The following is a 20,501-nucleotide window of genomic DNA, read 5'->3' as shown; positions in this document are numbered from 1 at the left end:
TGACAGAATGGTAAGTAATGGAACAAGAATTGCTTGCTATTAAGCCAAATAAATTTAATTTCAACTACATTAACATAGGCCAAGTAGACCAGTTGCATGAGAAGGTAATTTCTTAGAACAAAGTGTGACAGCAGGTTATTTAAATGCAGCTACTGTTGGAATTACATCACTGATAAAATGCTGCAACTCTAAGTCATTTCAAAACATATTCCTTCATCATGACTGTTAAAAATGACTTCAGAATAACTCTGTAATAAGGTATCATTACCCCACTTAATCAGTGAAGAAACTGAGGCTCAGAGTGGTAGGCAAATGCTTAAATGGGCAGAACTAGGATCTGACGCTAAGTTTTGAGTGTTTTTTCCTTTCTCAAGGCAATTTCCCAAAGTTACTAAGGTCTGGTCTGTTAGGCCTATCACTTTCCTGAGGTATCCCGCTTCTAAGAACAATGTCAGATCACCACTAGTTGTAGCATCTTAGACATTCCAATCTAAAGGCCAGCAAAGTCATGCTGACCAAGTTCTAAATCATTTAGAATGATTTTCCTAGATAATGCAGTCATTGGAAAAGGTAAGATTTACCTTCAAAGATACTGATTTTTTCCTCCAAAAGTTAGGGCAATTTTATCTCATTAATCATTTGTTAAATTGTAAACCTTTTGTGTACTAAAAGCAAAAGCCTTTTCCTGATAAACATTTGAGATGCTAAAGTAGTAACTTACATTTTCTAAATTTTTTCATTTATGTAATCAAAAGAAAAAGTAACAGAACCCGTGAAATGACAGTTCTAAACCAAAATGAGTATTTATGAACATATAAGGTATATGTAAATTCTGTTTTATGGTACAATACCTACATAACCCCCTCCAATCATATTTTGAATTATTATACCTTTCTGTACTTAGCCCTTCTAGTTTTACCAATCAGCTTCTTCTTAAAACTAGTAGAGGCTACCTGCTGAAAGGGAAAGCAGGATTCTGCGATCAGACAGATCTGGGTTCCAATTCTTGCTCTATTATTTCTATACTTTTGGCAAGTTATTCAATTGCTTGGAGTCTCACAGCTTTCTCGTACAAAACAGGGATATCATCCCTTACCTTTAATAGTCATTGTAACATAAGAAATAAATGAACCACTATATTAGGCAAGCTCAGTTCCTGGGATACAGATGGCGTTCAATAAATGCTAACAGGTGCTTAATGAATGCAGCTATGCTGCTGCTGCTGCTAAGTCGCTTCAGTCGTGTCCGACTCTGTACGACCCCACAGACGGCAGCCCACCAGGCTCCCCGGTCCCTGGGACTCTCCAGGCAAGAATACTGGAGTGGGTTGCCATTTCCTTCTCCATTGCATGAAAGTAAAAGTGAAAGTGAAGTCGCTCAGTCGTGTCTGACTCTTAGCGACCCCATGGACCGCAGCCCACCAGGCTCCTCTGTCCATGGGATTTCCCAGGCAAGAGTACCGGAGTGGGTTGCCATTGCCTTCTCCGAATGCAGCTATAAATTATTTTTAAACCCCTATAAGGAGTATGTCTATTGTTCCTTCTATGACCTAGAAAAGGGAAATGAAGATCAGTGATATGACATAAAGTAAAAAACTTATTTCCACTTCTAGTATTTCTAGCATTTATTTCTCCCAAATAAGTTAGAATACAGTTGTAACTGTAAGTGGACATTAAGATAAAATAGTTGGATAAAGGGATCTACATTAGTTGATTAAATTTAAAAATTTAAAGATAGTGTACTAAATAGTCTCCAAATTGCTACAAAGCAAATCCATTTTCTACACAGCTTGCATTTCTGCAGCATAGCTTTGAAACAAATCAAACTCCATAATCCCGTAGATTATGTCTAAAAATAGAATGACAGGCCAGCTGTCAGATGCATACGTTGAAGGGAAAATGGGGCCAAGAATCTCTCCCCCAAAATCACTGCAACTCTTTTTGCACTTGCTCCCATAAAGATTGAAATCTATTCAACTCTAGAAGCTACTACTTTCCTTGTGGACTAGGACAAAGATTTGGAATTCTGAAGATTTATGAGACCTCTTTCGAAATCTCTCCAATTGGCAAAATGCTGCTCGTAACAGGCTTATAACAAAGTGCCATGCGTGATCTGGAATTACAGCTTTAACACAAGCTCATTTTTAAAAAAAAAACTTTTGCCTTTTTATGAACTCTTCCTGTCACTGTTATTTAACCTAAAAAATAATCAATAAAATAAAATAAAAAGATGCAATGATTGGGTTGGGTTCGAGACTCTGCCATTACCTTGCTGGATAGCCTGAGGCACACATAGTAAGCCCTTTGTGGGCCTCAGTTTTGTCATCTGCTTAATGACAAAGTTGTGGGAGGTGTCTGTATAAGGCTATCTTTCAGTTATGATGTTCTAGGGATTTTCTGAGTCTCAAAATTTCCAGATAGGATGAACAGAAAACAAACACCCTTTTGCAGCTAACTTGTGTTTTAAGCTGCTTCAGTCCCAATACCATAAGCAAATCAAGAATTCAGCAACTCTAAAAGGTGAACAGAAGAAATTTCAGAATCTTTTCTACTGACCGTTAAAGAAGTATTGGGCAAATTATTATGGGAAAGGGTAGGAAGTGTCCTGGTGGGAAGAAAGGAAAGTGCCATATGAAAAAAGTAGACACATGTCAAGGAAATACATACAGCGTGTGTGCTATGTAGGCCACAAATACATTCATTCTATTATACAACTGACAGTTTTCTATTTGCCAGGGATAGACTGTGAGATAGATATTTAAGAGTCTCATTCTTAATATCTGCTCAAGGCAGGCACAGATCCTGCCCAGGTCGATTTCAAACCCCAACCCTTAACAGCCAAAGAGAAAGACTATAAAAAGGTACAGCCTCACATCTGGCACACTCAATACATGCTGGCTACACCTGGAGCTTACTCCAACGCCTGTGAAAGATGGGAATTTCCAAGAAAAATATTTGCGTATTGAGTTTGAGAGAGGAGTTGTTAGGTGAGACACTGAGGATCAAAATACTATGTCAGCCATTTTGAGCATTCATTTCTTATTTTTTGTGCTTTTCAGGGAACAGTGGTATCATTATTCAAACACCAACAGCAGAAAAATGCAAGAGAAAGGAGGACTAGTGTCAGAGTTATCTACTCCGCACTGTAGAGTTCAGAACCCAAGGAATTTCTCTGTAAAGGACACAGGTTTGGCTACCTAACTCTGCCACCACAAGGGCAATAAATCTGATATGAGATGTTTCTCCCACCAGATTATAGGCTTAATTTTCCTAAACCTCACACACACTATATGTTGGGGAGACAATCTAAGGACTTGAGTTCATAAGGATTCAATCATTCATTCAACAAACGTTTATTGTGTGCCTACAATCCTGGCACAGGATTGATACTGATAGGTATCAATGCAAACAAGACCAGCATGGTCACTGCCCTTATAGACTAGTAGAAAGGACAAGTATTAAACAATTATATAAAGAAATATTTAATTATAGCTGTGATAAGTATCATAAGTACACAAGGTATGAGTAACAATGACAGGACCAAACTTGGCCTTGGAGAAGTAGAAAAACATTTAAGCAGTGGAGTAAGAGAAGAGTAGACAAAAGCCAAACTATACACCAGAAAAGAATCAAACACGTGATTTCTTTCTAAAAAATGGTCTAGCCTTTCTGCTCCCAAAGTCTCACATATATGTCTCTCCTCAGTGCTCTTAGCATCCTGTACTTCTCGGCACTATTGAGCTAATTTTACTCCAGTGTGACAACCAGTTTTATGATTCTATCTCCCTATGTTGTTGTTCAGTCACTATGTTGTGTCCAACTCTTTGCAACCCCATGGGCTGTAGCACGCCAGACTTTCCTGTCCTTTACCATCTCTCAGAGTTTGCTCAAATTCATGTCCACTGAGTCAGTGATGCTATCTAACTATCTCATCCTCTGCCACCCCCTTTTCCTTTTGCCTTCAATCTCTCCCTATCTCCCTCACTAGACTGCAAACTACTCCAGAATAAGGACCTCATCCAACCTACTTCTGCACCTCAAATACCTAGCATTGGGCTAGATACTCAGTAGGTCCTCAGAAAATGGTAATTGCTGTTATTGTGATTACTGCCCTTCATACTGGTCATTACACAAATTATACAGCTTTGTTTTATTAATTGAGATCGCTTCCCCACTTGGCAGAGAAACATCAACAAGTCAGTCCCAGGAATAGACCACCTACTACTGATCCCAACACATGCCATTGCTCTCAGCTCCTCTGTACTGGTGATTTTTGCTTGTATACATCGATGATTCAGAGGTATCTTCTCCACTGTTCTGTGGTGACTTCCAATGTAAGACTATCAGCCAAGGATAGAAGCACCTTAAAAGGTAGTGATATGAAAATCACAAGGTAGGAAAGGGATAGGGTGAAAAGAATTAGGACACAGCTGTAGTGTTCTGCAGGCTAAAACACAGACTCAATGTGTCACAGAAAATTAAATCAGAGGCTGAAAGTTTTTCCCAGTCTCCTGAATAAACATAAGTAAGGCCACAGTACTCCTGTCACTGGCGACACTGTGGCCATGCTAGGTCCTCAGGGACACCTAGTTTTATGTCCTGGGATCATTCTAAACTGGGGAGGCAAGGTCATTGCTCCTCCAGGCTAAGTTCTACAAAGCTCTATTTGCCCCAGACAGAAAAAAGAGGATGTCAACTGCTAAATCCATTTTGATAGCTAGAGGAGGATTAAAGAAACTGCACACATGGTGATGTCCAAATCTGAGCAATGAGATTAACCTCCACGTGGACTGCCTGCATCTCACAGAGGTTTAAAACAAAGAGATCTGTCATCACGTTTTTCACATCCAGAATTCAAATTGAAAGGGAAGTCCCAAGTGAGATAGAGCAAATGCACTCTGCCGCCCCAGAATTCCACAGAAACACTAAGACAGGGTCACTGCCCTCTAGAAAGTGTTGGGGAGACAGACCAGGAAATTATCTACGGTGCCTAAGAAAAGTACAAACAAGGTGCTAAATGGCAACTCACAGGCAGGAGTGAAAAATCTATGTGGAGTAAGAGTAGATCTGATGGAAACTTTACCATCAGAAGTAGCGTTACAGCTCAGTTTTGAAGGAGTATGCTCTCAATAGACAGAGAAGGGGGAAGTGGAAAGAGCATTCTAGGCAAAAGCAATAGCATGTACAAAGACATGGCAACATAAAAGGAGAGGTTGTTTTGAAAATAAGAATCCTTTTGTGTAGCTTCGGTTTAAGGTACATGACAGTGAGTGGCAGGAAAAGACTGAGGGATGTTGAGAGGAAAGCCAGATTTAGAAATATCTTACATAACAGGCTAAATAGCTGGACTTGTTTCTGTAGGTGGGAACAACATACATTTAATATTAATACAGTTTTGGGACTTCCCTGGTGGTCCACAGTGGCTAAGCCTCCACGCTCCCAATGCAGGGGGCCTAGGGTCGATCCCTGATCAGGGAACTAGCTCCCACATGCCACAGCTAAAGATCTACATGCTGCAACCTAAACCCAGCACAGTCAAATAAATATTTTTAAAACATATTATTACAGTTTATTCTACTAAACACCTGCTATGAATGAGACAAAGTGGTTTACATACTTTACTGTATTTAATGTTAAAAACTCTGCCATATGGGTATTTTTCTCCTCACCATACACACAAGAAAAGAGACTAAAGAGAGGTCAGGTAACTCCAATCAGCTCTGTTTGACTTTAAAGACTACACAAAATCTCCCCAAAAAGGATTCTTGGTATAAGAACTCCTAGACTTCTGATTCCAAACAATCTAGGGCTCCTTCCAACATACTATTGGTTATAATGTTAAGTCTCAGAATGACCTCACTTGGGTGTATAGCAAACTGGATTGATATAAAAATGTTCAAAGACCCTTGAAATCACTGGCATTAGACCAATGGAGGTTCATCTACTCATTCTTAGCAGTCTCTAAAACACAGGAATACTAAGAAATCTAAGATTAATTTTTTCAATGGTCCTTGTCTGAAGGTTTCCTCTCCTGACGTTACTGCAGTATTTTACATCAACAGCTATTTCAGGAGACAAGGTGACCAGATTCCCCAAAGCAGAAGCAGGAACATAATAAGACTGTGGCTTAGATACCACCAAATCTGACACCTGGCCACGAAAACTCAACACAACTTTGTTGAAACATGTTGAGGCCCTGAAGCTCATTAGCTGATTGAATTTGATCATGCTACTTAAACTTTCTGAGCCTCAGGTCCCTTATATTTAAACTGTAGTAATAAATACTACCTTTCAGGATAGCTATGAAAGCCAAATAAGATAAATATGGAAGGACTCAAAACCTAGAGTGTGGCAGACACCCAAACCTTTCCCACACAAACTTATACTTAGCTAGCATTTTGTCTGCCTACCTCATATGATTTTTGTGAGGCTCAAATAGGGTGATGTCAGTGAAAGTCCTTAAGCAAGTAAAATATAACTACATCATTATAACTAAGTTCAAAACAGTGTGCAGGGCTTCAAGGGGTTAATCCTCAGAAAAGGAGTTACAAGTATACAAAGGAGTGGAATAGAAGTTAAGAAGTAGTAGAAGTAGTAAGTGCTAATAATGAGTAAGCAGTAAGAGTGGTAATTATAATAGCTAACATAATTGAGCACTTATCATAGGCCAGACCTAGTCTAGGTGCTTTATCTACATTATCTCGTTTAATCCTGAAATAAGCCCTAATGGAGCACGTACTATTATGCGCATAGATGTGGAAACTGAAGCACATGATGGCTAGGTAATTTGATTAAGTTATGATACCAGGATTTAAATGCATCAATTCTGACACTACAGCTTACACTGTTAGAGATGCAGAAGTGTGAATTAAAGAAGTAGAAAAATAATGCAGTAAAGAAATTCTATTAATGGACTCCTTTAACACTCACATTGTGCCATGCTCTTCATATATGAGCTCTCAGTGAATTTCGAAAACCCTCTGTGAGCTCAATACCACCTCAATTTTACAGATGAACAACAGACTTAATGAGGTTGGGTTACTTGCTTGAGGTCTCAGCTATACTTATCAGAAAAAAACATATCTCAAACTTGGCCCTATCAGTGTGTAAAAGCACATGGTCTTAACCTCTCTGCTCTCCAGATCAGGGGCAGGCAGTAGTGTTCAGGCTGGGCCCTGGTGGTCAAAAAGAATTTGAATCGCTGATAATGAATTGTGTGGGATTCCAAACAAAGGGCACAGCATGAACGAAGGATTACACAGAGGAAGTCTGGGTGCTTTAAAATAAAAATACAATCACTTTATTTTCTAATTCCTAAATCATCAGATGGGCTGGATTTTCTTTTCTGCCATTAAAAACATTTCAAATTACAACAACAGTATATATGTTATGGAATATTGGAAAATACATAAAGAAGCAAAAATAAGAAAGAAAAACACGCCTTTGAAAAGAACAGAGTTGTGGAAAATTAGTTGCAATGGTCGTTCAGGGACTGACTGCAGTAGCTCTGGCCTTAACTCCCAGGCTAGGGAACCGAAACTACATTCCAAATGCATTGGAAGACTGTGAGCAGAGAGTCAATATAATTAGAGCCTTATGCTATACTTAAGACAGACTTCAATGGAGAGACAAGAGGCAAGAGGATCAGGGAGGAACCCATTACAGTAGACCAGGTAGAAGTTAAGGGTCTGAGTTAAGAGCAGGCTATGTACCATGACAACTATAAGCTCAGACCGAGTCAGACAGACTAAGTTTGAACTTGGCTCCATTACTTACTAGCTGTGTGACTCTGATTAACTTAAATCTTGTAAGCCTCAGTTTTATCATCTATAAAGTGGGGATAATAAAACTCATATAAAGAGTTGTGAGGATTAAATGAGCTATGAAACAATGTGATTCAGGTTTCTCAATTTCTACACTATTGACATTTTCAGCCTAATAATTCTTTTTTATGGAGGAGCTGTCCTGTGCATTAAAGAATATTTAGGAGGATTTTTGGTCCCTACTTACCCATCCCCGACCACTGCCCCCAGGTTGAGACAACCAAAAGTGCTCAACATTGCCAAATAAACTCCAATTGACACATACCTGCCTCATCTCACACGCTAGTAAAGTAATGCTTAAAATTCTCCAAGCCAGGCTTCAACAATACGTGAACCATGAACTTTCAGATGTTCAAGCTGGTTTTAGAAAAGGCAGAGGAACCAGAGATCAAATTGCCAACATCTGATGGATCATCGGAAAAGCAAGAGGGTACCAGAAAAACATCTATTTCTGCTTTATTGACTATGCCAAAGCCTTTGACTGTGTGGACCATAATAAACTGGGGAAAATTCTGAAACAGAAGGGAATACCAGACCACCTGACCTGACTCTTGAGAAACCTGTATGCAGGTCAGGAAGCAACAGTTAGAAGTGGACATGGAACAACAGACTGGTTCCACATAGGAAAAGGAGTACATCAAGGCTATATATTGTCACCATGCTTATTCAACTTATATGCAGAGCACATCATGAGAAACACTGGGCTGGAGGAAGCACAAGCTGGAATCAAGATTGCCGGGAGAAATATCAATAACCTTAGATATGCAGATGACACCACCCTTATGGCAGAAAGTGAAGAAGAACTAAAGAGCCTCTTGATGAAAGTGAAAGAGGACAGTGAAAAAGTTGGCTTAAAGCTCAACATTCAGAAAAGTAAGATCATGGCACCTGGTCCCATCACTTCATGGCAGATAGATGGGGAAACAGTGGAAACAGTGGCTGACTTTATTTTGGGGGGCTCCAAAATCACTGCAGACGGTGACTGCAGCCATGAAATTAAAAGACGTTTACTCCTTGGAAGGAAAATTATGACCAACCTAGACAGCATATTAAAAAGCAGAGACATTATTTTGCCAACAAAGGTCCATTTAGTCAAGGCTATGGTTTTTCCAGTGATCATGTATGGATGCGAGAGTTGGACAGTGAAGAAAGCTGAGCACCGAAGAATTGATGCTTTTGAACTGTAGTGTTGGACAAGACTCTTGAGAGTCCCTTGGACTGCAAGGAGATCCAACCAGTCCATCCTAAAGGAGATCAGTCCTGGGTGTTCATTGGAAGGACTGATGTTGAAGTTGAAACTGCAATACTTTGGCCACCTGATGCAAAGAGCTGACTCATTGGAAAAGACCCTGATGCTGGGAAAGATTGAGGGCAGGAGGAGAAGGGGACGACAGAGGATGAGACGGCTGGATGGCATCACCGACTCGATGGACATGGGTTTGGGTGGACTCAGGGAGTTGGTGATGGACAGGGAAGCCTGGTGTGCTGCGGTTCATGGGGTTGCAAAGAGTCGGAGATGACTGAGCGACTGAACTGAACTGGCATAGTTTCTAGTATATAAAGTATCAATACACACAAGCTTTAAAAAAATGATTGCAGGGAACAAAGGGAAATGGTGGTTACTCAGTGATGAAAGCAGAAATACTCAGTGATAAAAGCAGAAATGTGAAAGTTAAGACAGAGACAGCGATGATTTGTCTGGCTGACAGGATATGGAGGCCATGAAAGAAGAAGGTAGCAGAGGTGATCACAACTTTAATTCTGTGTGATTCATCCCACCAAACAAAATAAGGTAGAAAGGAGAGTGTCCAGGTGTGAGGGACCAAGGGACATGCAAATAAATATATTTGAAAGAATTAAGAATTTTGGGTCTGTAGCTAGGGAGAAGGATCACTGTAGGTAGAAGGGTCACTGTAGGTCTACGAATCAAAATATTAAAATCACTGTTTATGTCTCTTGAGCTTTTAATGGTTTCAGTTATATGTAATAGTTCCAAAATGAATATTAGTCATATGACTTAACTACAGAGCTCTCAGGAAAAATAAACTTAAAAGACATGTTTGACAATGAATATGAACAGCCATTAAGAAAAAAAATGTATTCTAATTTCAAAAGGAAACATAATCAGAAAAAATGTAAAGAAAACTGTTGTTTGGTTGCTCAATCATGTCTGACTCTTGGTAATCCCATGGATTGCAGTGCACCAGGCTTCCCTGTCCTTCACCATCTCCCGAAGTTTGCCCAAACTCATGTCCGTTGAGTTAGTGATGCCATCCAACCATCTCATCCTCTGCCATCCCCTTCTCCTCCTGCCTTCAATCTTTCCCATCACCAGGGTCTTTTCCATGAGTTGGCTCTTCGCATCAGGTGGCCAAAGTATTGGAGCTACAGCTTCAGCATCAGTCCTTCCAGTGAATATTCAGGGTTGATTTCCTTTAGGATTGACTGCTTTAGTCTCCTTGCTGTCTAAGGGACTCTCAAGAGTCTTCTCCAACACCATAGTTCAAAAGCATTGATTCTTCAGCGCTTGGCCTTCTTTAGGGTCCAACTCTCACATCCATACATGACTACTGGAAAAACCATAGCTGTGACTATACAGACCTTTGTCGGCAAAGTAATGTCTCTGCTTTTTTAATATACTGTCTAGCTTTGTCATAGCTTTTCTTCCAAGGAACAAAGGTCTTTTAATTTCATGGCTGTAATCACCATCTGCAGTGATTTTGAAGACCAAGAAAATAAAGTTTGTCACTGTTACCACTTTTTCTGCATTTATTCACCATGAAGTGATGGGACCAGATGCCATGATCTCAGTTTTTTGAATGTTGAGTTTTAAGCCAGCTTTTTCACTCCTCTTTCACTTTCATCAAGAGGCTCTTTAGTTCCTCTTTGCTTTCTGCCATTTAGGGTGGTGTCATCTGTATATCTAAAGTTATTGATATTTCTCCCAGCAATCTTGATTTCAGCTTGTGATTCATCCAGCCCGACATTTCACAGGACATACTCTGCACAGAAATTAAATAAGCAGGGTGACAACATACAGCCTTGACATACTCCTTTCCCAATTTTGAACCACTCCATTGTTCCATGTATGGTTCTAACTGTTGCTTCTTGACCTGCATACAGATTTCCCAGAAAGCAGGTAAGGTGATCTGGTATTCCCACCTCTTTTAAGAATTTTCCACAGTTTGTTGTGATCCACACAAAGGCTTTGGCATAGTCAATGAAGCAGAAGTAGATGTTTTTCTAGAACTCTCTTGTTTTTTCTATGATCCAACAGATGTTAGCAATTTAACCTCTGGTGTCTCTGCCTTTTCTTAATCTAGCTTGTACATCTGGCAGTTCTCGGTTCATGTACTGCTGAAGCGTAGCTTGAAGGATTTTGAGTATTACCTTGCTAGCATGTGAAATGAGGGCAATTGTGCAGTAGGTTTGAACATTCTTTGACATTGTCCTTCTTTGGGACTGAAACAAAAACTGACCTTTTCCACTCCTGTGACCACTGCTGAGTTTTCCAAATTTGCTGGCGTGTTGAGTACAGCACTTTAACAGCATCGTCTTTTAGGATTTGAAATAACTCAGCTGGAATTCCATCACCCTCCACTAGCTTTGTTTGTAGTGATGCTTCTTAAGGCCCACTTTGCACTCCAGGATGACTGGCTCTAGGTGAGTGATCACACCATTGTGGCTATCCAGGTCATTAAGATCTTTTTTGTATAGTTCTTCTGTATATTCTTGCCACTTCTTCTTAATATTGTCTGCTTCAAACATCACTACAACATAGTGACAGGCTTTTTTAGTTTTCCATCCTTTCACCAGAGAACTGAAAAACTGGTCTTACTGATCCTTCTGAATATTAAAGCAATTTCAGAGCTTTTAACATGTGCCATATATTTTAGAAACATTGGGGAAAAAAATGATGACTGTAAACCAATGCGTGTTCAAATTCCAGTTGTTTGATACCTTTAGGGAAAGTCAGATCTATCTGACTCTACAGCCTCCAGGTCCCCCAGAGCCCACCATGGGAACTCTTGCAATCTCTGCAAAGCCACTTGAAGCAAACAAAGACTGCATCTCTGCTTATCTGCTAGGCAGTCTATTCCAAGGCCCTTTCAAGCACTAGGTCAAAGCAGAAAAGCACCGAAACTGATCTGACTCATCTACATACAGTGCCTGTTCTTGAATTTTCCAAGATAACAATATTCTGCAGTCTCTGTGAACCAAAGTCCTATAAACTTCAATATTCAGGAATTCAAACTAAATCTCCATACAGAAAGCCCATGACACATTTGCCAAAATCCACAGTATATAAAATATGAAGGGTGAACCCTCAGGTAAATTATGAATTTTGGGTGATAATACTGAATCAATGTAGGTTCACTGATTATAATAAATGTACCCTTCTGGTATGGGATGTTGATGGGAGGAAGTTGCATAGTATATGTGGAAGGTGGTATATGGAAACTCTCTGAACTTTGTGCTCAATACTGTTATGAACCTAAAATAGTTCTTAAAAATAGTCTATTTAAAAGTGGGGGGGAATCTCATATGAGATATGTTGTCCTGATTTTGAATTCAGAAAATGTGATCCTTATCAATGTGCAGCAGCAGATGCCAGAGAGGACTTATTCTAAGGGCCAGAGACAAGGTCTGAGAAAGCAAGCTCTAAACTCTTGGGATAGTCACAAGGAAAGGTTAAAAGTAGGAAGAAATGATAGCCCTATCTCAAGTTTTTTAAAAAGCAATATCACTTTCAGTTTCCAGTCTGGCCATGTCAGGAGCCTAGAGGTTGCCACTCTGTCCCAATAAGAAAAAGTTGAACAAAATGTAAAATCGACAACTCTTCTTAGACGTAGCAGAGAAATGAGATCACATGGCAAACCACTGTCCCCAAAATTGGAGACAGATGCAGTCAACAGAGGGGCTTCCCTGGTAACTCAGCTGGTAAAGAATCAGCCTGCAATGCAGGAGACCCTGGATCAAATCCTGGGTCGGGAAAATCCCTTGGAGAAGGGAAAGGCTACCCACTTCAGTATTCTGGCCTGGAGAATTCCAAGGACTGTATAGTCTGTGGGCTTGCAAAGAGTTGGACACAACTGAGCAACTTTCACTATCACCAAAGCTGAAACTCACGAGCAGAAAATTTCATAGGAACCAGTACCAGGGTTAAGAACACATATGCTGTAGTTGATGAATTGTTGGAGAGTAAGTGTGGATAACTCTGAGAGTTAAACTTCAGAGAGACCCAGTCACAAGAGGGCTCCAAATTTTGGTGAGTTTTACCTCCAATACCTCTATCAGGACCTCACAGTGATTGTCACAGAAAAAATCCCTCTTGCTTCTGGAATAGAGAGGGGAAAATGACCCCTGAAATATACCAGAGCATTTTGTTCTTAACATGGCCAGTATCTGGGGAAATTATTTTACCAGAGCCTAACTTGCTAGAGTTTTATCAGAGACTAACCAATTCAGACGAAGGTAAATACCCAACTGTAGCCTCGTCTAGCTTCCCATATGAAGGAAGAATACCCATTTCCAGCCCACCCAGCCATCCTGCTCCCCCAAGAGGGGTAAAAAATGAGAAGCACTAGTAAAATTCACTGTTCTGGGGCCCCGGCTCACCAGAGGACTGAGACCTAATCAAAGGACTACAGAATGCTTCCCGTTGCCCACATCTTACCACTACATTACTCAAGGCCTGTTTACAGCAGTTTTTACCTAGTACACTGCATTCAATTTTTAATAACAACAACAACAATGACAAAAAACCACAAGGCATACTGAAAGGCAAAACAAGTATCAGATACTGGAGAAATGTTGGAATTATCAGATCAGGACTTCAAAGAACTATGATTAATATGCTAAGGGCTTTAATGGGAAACAAACAATATGAAAGACAGATGGATAATTTAAGTAGAGAGAAATTCTAAGAAAATTAAAATGAGATGCTAAAAATAAAAAATACTGTAACAGAAATGAAGAAGGCTTTGATAGGTTCATCAGTAGACTGGGCATGGCTAAAGAAAGATCCCTGAGCATAGAGATAAGACAGCTGAAACTCCCCAAACTGAAAAGCAAAGAGAAAAAAGATTACAACAAAAGAACAGACTATCCAAGGACTGTGGGACAACAACAAAAGGTGTTCAGTTCAGTCGCTCAGTCGTGTCTGACTCTTTGCGACCCCATGGACTGCAGCACGCCAGGCCTCCCTGTCTATCACCAGCTCCTGGAGCTTGCTCAAACTCATGTCCATTGAGTCGGTAATGCCATCCAGCCATCTCATCCTCTGTTGTCCCCTTCTCCTCCTGCCTTCAATCTATCCCAGCATCAGGGTCTTTTCAAATGAGTCAGCTCTTTGCATCAGGTGGCCAAAGTACTGGAGTTTCAGCTTCAACATCAGTCCTTCCAATGAATATTCAGGATTGATTTCCTTTAGGATGGACTGGTTGGATCTTGCAATCCAAGGGACACTCAAGAGTCTTCTCCAACACTACAGTTCAAAAGCTTCAATTCTTCAGCATTCAGCTTTATTTATAGTTCAACTCTCACATCCATACATGACTACTGAAAAGAACAGACTATCCAAGGACTGCGGAACAACAACAAAAGGTGTTACATGTGTGTAAATGGGAATATTAGAAGAAGAAAGAAATATAAGAAATATTTGAGGTAATAATGGCTGAGAATTCCCCCCAAATTAATGTCAGATACCAAACCACAGGGCTTCCCAGATGGCGCTAGTGGTAAAGAATTTCCCTGAGAATGCAGGAGGCGTAAGAGATGAGGGTTCTATCTCTGGGTTGGAAGGATCCTTTGGAGTAGAAAGTGACAACCAGTTGAGGATTCTTGCCCAGAAAATTACATGGACAGAGGAGCCTGGCGGGCTACAGTCCATGGGGCCACAAAGAGTTCGACATGACTGAGAGACTTCGCACCCATTTACTCACCAAACCACAGATTCACAGAAGTTCAGAGTACACCAAGCTCCCTTAAAATTGTTTAAGTAAATTAATCTTTGCCATGTTATGGTTTGTCAGTGGGCAATTACGACTCTAATCAGAATGGTAAACATGTAAACTTCTAGAAAGCATGTAACTTCAGTGGCAGGTATCTCCTGAACATGACCTCTCTATGATGTATCAGGCTAATAGCCCTGCTTGGACAGACCTAGTAGTAATTACAAATAATAAGTCAGGCCAAAGCACTGGCCACCAATGGCCTGCCTCAGAAATATCCTTTGGGAGTTCTGGTACCAGCCTAAGTTCAGCTCTCTGTGACCTGAAATTTAGCTCTGGCTTCTTCCCGTAATACAATTTGACTCCACATGGGGTCCAAAGCCAAGTACCTTTTGCTCTATCACCTTCTGCCTAGTAACCATGAGGCTCTGGATCAGCAGATATTCCAAATCTCAACAGCCCTAGGTCCCTCCATGTTGCAATCAGCTCCTGAAGATTTTGATAGCCTGAATTTGTAAATGATGTTGACAGCACCATAACACAACTCTGAACTGAATCTCTTTTTAAATTTAACATACTCAAGAATGATTTTGATACTTTAGAGGGAAAAAAGTCTGCCCTAAGGGGTACAATCACCACCACCATTCTCTGAACCCTGGCAATGCCCTTAAGAGGCACTGGAAGTGCTTTCGTGAATATAGCAAATAAATAATACAAAGAGACAGCACTGGAGCCACACCAAAACAAAAACAAAACAAAATCCATACAGACCAAAAAACAAAACCCCACAAAAACACCTGAGTTAGATTAGCGGGGCTGTCTTAGGAATGTTGAAGAAGATACTCAACCTCTCTGTTCCTCAGGTTTCCTCATTTGTATAAGGAGGAATGACAATGCCAACTCAATAAGGACATTATAAGAATTCAAAATAACAGTTTTGCAAAGCACCTACCATTCAGCTTGGCCCATTGTGGTTCTCAAATCTTTTTTGTTTTTTTGCCCAATCTACTTTCCCATCTTTACCCTTGATGTGATCCATAGGAAGACAAAATGGGGGAGGAAAAGTAACTTGATCATATACCTTAGGAAATTATCCAAAATTCCTACTTTAGTTATATAATCAATCACTAACATTGGACCAGTCTCTTAAAAAAAAAAAATGAACAACAACAAAATGAACACTTTCTTGGCAGCCACAAGAGTAACGTTTTATGGCTCATGCCTTCAACCCAATCCTACCCATGTGATTTTACTCGATTCCCTAGCAGACATTGAGGCACCTGACTATTTTTGTCTATTCAAGAAACAAAGTGGTTCAGAAGCTTTGGAGAGTCAACTCAATTTAAGTCCAGCAAAGAAAAACACCTATGTCCACGTCATGGCAGAAGAAAGGAAAAACAAAAACAAGACCTAGCTTGTTAATAAAGGACATAAGCAGAAGATTAAACTTCTGTTTTTCATTGAAAAGCTACTCCATGAAGACAAAAACATGAATCTGTACTGATTAAGTGTTGGCGGTATACAAGGCCAACCCCACACTACACAGGAATAAGAAAGGAGCTCTATTCCCACAGTGTTGGGTTTTCAAAGACTTCCATCCTATGACATAACCTTTTATTCTTTAAGCCTAGAAATGTCCACTTCTACAAAGTCTCATCAATTCAGAGCTCCAATTCAGCTCTGATGTGAAGGTATGATTTTCAAAGTTAGGTAAAGTTTAGCTTCTGTCCCAACCTCAGTCACTACCTGACTTTTTGACGGTTTAAGAATCATTTCCTCTCTCTGAGCCTCAATGTTTCCTCTCTGTAAAATAAGGGTAATACACAAAATAGTTTTGGGGCAGGGGGCACTGTAACTGTTCTGTATCCTGATGGTGGAGGTGGTTACATAAATCACACGTGTGTTGAAATTCAAAAAAAGATATAACCAACAGTCAATTTTCCTTTATGCTAACTTGAGAAATAAAATAAATGAAAAAAGTAGGGAGAGTAACTTTTCTCTCATGGAATTGTCAAGAGAATTACATTAAAACCTATGTCAAAAGGGCCTCGAGTAAACCACATGACTTATAGTAAACAACAAGCATTAATTACCTTCCCTTCCCTTATCCTCCAGGGGAGAGGAGGACATGATTTCTCCTTTCTTTAAAATTAACTCAACCAGTACTACCATAACCAGGTCAGAAAACAGAAGGGCTGGACTCAGACACAGGATATATCCTGTCTTGTAGCTGAGCACTGACTACAAGTTCCGTTGCAACAGCTCGCTTTTGAGAGGCCATGTTCTCACTCTCAGAAGCTAGGTCTCACACAGCTATTATTTTAAGAAGCCAAGATTAGCTCAGGGCTGGGCTGAGTAATGAGATACAAGTGCTTTGGGAATCTGTTGGTTCCCAGTACAACTAATGAGTACTATCAACTGCATTCTGTCCAAGATACAGAAGACAGCTCTAAGTGGCCAACAGCTCTTTGAAAAAGGCAGAGGACATGATCAGACAAAGAATATTTCTGTCCTACCCTGCAGCATCTGTTTTAGAAAATTTACATTTTATATAATCATTATTGGGCCTCTCCTGGTAAAGAACTCCCTGCCAATGCAGGAGACAGAAGAGCTGCAGGTTCGATCACTGGGTTGGGAAGATCCTGTGGGAGGGCATGGCAACCCACACCAGTATTCTTGCCTGGAGAATCCCATGGACAGAGGAGCCTGGGGGGCTGCAGTCCAAAGCGTCGGACATGATTGAAGTAAGTGACTGAGCACAGGCATGCATGCTATTATTAAAGATCATTATCAAAGGTCATTTATGGTGTTTTAGTTTTGTTCAGTAAAATGTGGAATGTGAAGTCAAGGGGGCCTTAGAAAGCATCACTACGAACAAAGCTAGTGGAGGTGATGGAATTCCAGTTGAGCTATTCAAATCCTGAAAGATGACGCTGTGAAAGTGCTGCACTCGATAGGCCAGCAAATTTGGAAAACTCAGCAGTGGCCACAGGACTGGAAAAGGTCAGTTTTCATTCCAATCCCAAAGAAAGATAATGCCAAAGAATGCTTGAACTACCGCACAATTGCACTCATCTCACATGCTAGTCAAGTAATGCTCAAAATTCTCCAAGCCAGGCTTCAGCAATACATGAACCGTGAACTTCCAGATGTTCAAGCTGGTTTTAGAAAAGGCAGAGGAACCAGAGATCAAATTGCCAATATCCACTGGATCATTGAAAAAGCAAGAGACTTCCAGAAAAACATCTATTTCTGCTTTATTGACTATGCCAAAGCCTTTGACTGTGTGGATCACAACAAACTGTGGAAAATTCTAAAGAGATGGGAATACCAGACCACCTGACCTGTCTCTTGAGAAACCTGTATGCAGGTCAGGAAGCAACAGTTAGAACTGGACATGGAACAACAGACTGGTTCCAAATAGGAAAAGGAGTACATCAAGGCTGTATATTGTCACCCTGCTTATTTAACTTATATGCAGAGTGCATCAAGAGAAACGCTGGGCTGGAAGAAACACAAGCTGGAATCAAGATTGCCAGGAGAAATATCAATAACCTCAGATATGCAGATGACACCACCCTTATGGCAGAAAGTGAAGAAGAACTAAAGAGCCTCTTGATGAAAGTGAAAGAGGACAGTGAAAAAGTTGGCTTAAAGCTCAACGTTCAGAAAACTAAGATCATGGCATCTGGTCCCATCACTTCATGGGAAATAGATGGGGCAACAGTGGAAACAGTGTCAGACTTTATTTTTTTGGGCTCCAAAATCACTGCTGATGGTGATTGCAGCCATGAAATTAAAAGACGCTCACTCCTTGGAAGGAAGGTTATGGCCAACCTAGATAGCATATTTAAAAGCAGAGACATTACTTTGCCAACAAAAGTCCGTCTAGTCAAGGCTATGGTTTTTCCAGTGGTCATGTATGGATGTTGAATTGGATGGTGAAGAAAGCTAAGCACCGCAGAATTGATGCTTTTGAACTGTGGTGTTGGAGAAGACTCTTAAGAGTTCCTTGAACTGCAAGGAGATCCAATCAATCCATCCTAAAGGAGATCAATCCTGGGTGTTCATTGGAAGGACTGATGTTGAAGCTGAAACTCCAATACTTTGGCCACCTCATGGGAAGAGCTGACTCATTGGAAAAGACCCTAATGCTGGGTAGATTGGGGGCAGGAGGAGAAGGGGACGACAGAGGATGAGATGGTTGGATGGCATCAATGACTCGATGGACGTGGGTTTGGGTAGACTCCGGGAGTTGGTGATGCACAGGGAGGCCTGGCATGCTGCAATTCACGGGGTCGCAAAGAGTCGGACACGACTGAGCGACTGAATTGAACTGAGTTTTGTTCAGATTCACTGAAGGTTATCATCACTAGAAAAGTTATACAATGTACCAAGTAAGGGCTTTAGAATCAAGCTATGGTTTAAGTACCAGCTCTGATACTTCCTTGCTATGTGACACTGGACAAATTATAACCTCTGAGCCTCAGATTTCTCCCCTATATTTTTCAAAGTTCAGGATGCCCCTTCAGTGGGTTTTAAAATCAATTTAGTGATTTATAAATAACATTTTTAAGCAAAAAGAAAATCAAATGACTATAAGTAATAAGGACAAGTATATTCTGGTTCAACATAGCAAAGCAGAAGGAAATGCACTCATTGCCTCTTGCAAGAGCACCAAAACAGCAACTAGCTGTTAATCATCAACAGAAGGATGCTGGAACCCACCAATAAAAGATAATCCACATCCAAAGACAAAGAAGAAGCTGCAGCAAGACGGCAGGAAGGGAACAATCACGATTAAACCAAATCCCATACCCGTGGGATGGGTGACTGACAAACTGGAGAACAATAATACCAAAGAAGTTCTCCCACTGTTAGTGAAGGTTCTGAGCACCATGTCAGGCTTGCTTCCCAGCCCTGGGATCCAACAAAGAGACTGGGAATCTCCAGGGAATCTGACCTTGACAGCTCAGTTCAGTTGAGTTGCTCAGTCATGTCCAACTCTGCGACTCCATGGACTGCAGCACGCCAGGCTTCCCTGTTCATCACCAACTCCTGGAGCTTGCTCAAATTCATGTCCATCGAGTCAGTGATGCCACCTAACCATCTCATCTTCTGTCGTCCCATTCTCTTCCCACCTTCAATCTTTCACAGCATCAGGGTCTTTTACAGTGAGTCAGTTCTTTGCATCAGGTGGCCAAAGTACTGGAGTTTCACTTCAGCATTAGTCCTTCCAATGAATATTCAGGACTAATTTCCTTTAGGGACAGACTGTTTGAATCTCCCTGCAGTCCAAGGGACTCTCAAGAGTCTTCTCCAACACTACAGTTCAAAAGCATCAATTCTTTGGCGCTCAGCTTACTTTACAGTCCAACTCTCATATCCATACATGACTACTGGAAAAACCATATCTTTGACTAGACGGACCTTTGTCAGCAAAGTAATATCTCTGCTTTTTAATATGCTGTCTAGGTTTGTCATAGCTTTTCTTCTAAGGTGCAAGCGTCTTAATTTCATGGCTGCAGTGACCATCTGCAGTGATTTTGGAGCACAAGAAAATAAAGTCTCTCACAGTTCCCATTGTTTCCCCATCTATTTGCCATGAAGTGATGGGACCAGATGACATGATCTTAGTTTTCTGAATTGTTGAGCTTCAAGCCAACTTTTTCACTCTCCTCTTTCACTTTCATCAAGAGGCTCTTTAGTTCTTCTTCGCTTTCTGC

General features: G+C 40.6%; 1 protein-coding gene and 1 long non-coding RNA gene across 7 annotated transcripts in view; both read right to left on the bottom strand.

Annotated features, from left to right (window-relative positions):
- The window catches only part of NR6A1 (nuclear receptor subfamily 6 group A member 1), a 221,792-nt gene that overhangs the window by 90,593 nt on the left and 110,698 nt on the right, over window positions 1–20,501 (bottom strand). The gene's annotated exons all lie outside the window — the stretch shown is intronic.
- LOC145545053 (uncharacterized) lies at window positions 10,434–14,882 on the bottom strand. The gene is made up of 2 exons (XR_014081840.1): window positions 14,740–14,882; window positions 10,434–14,008 (listed from the first exon to the last, which is right to left on the bottom strand). It is a non-coding gene; the product is annotated as an uncharacterized LOC145545053 (long non-coding RNA).

The sequence above is a fragment of the Giraffa tippelskirchi genome, chromosome 4 (assembly GCF_054371585.1).
Source record: "Giraffa tippelskirchi isolate mGirTip1 chromosome 4, T2T-mGirTip1v1.2.pri, whole genome shotgun sequence".
NCBI classification, from domain to species: Eukaryota; Metazoa; Chordata; class Mammalia; order Artiodactyla; family Giraffidae; genus Giraffa; species Giraffa tippelskirchi.
This window is presented reverse-complemented; position numbering and strand designations above follow the sequence as displayed.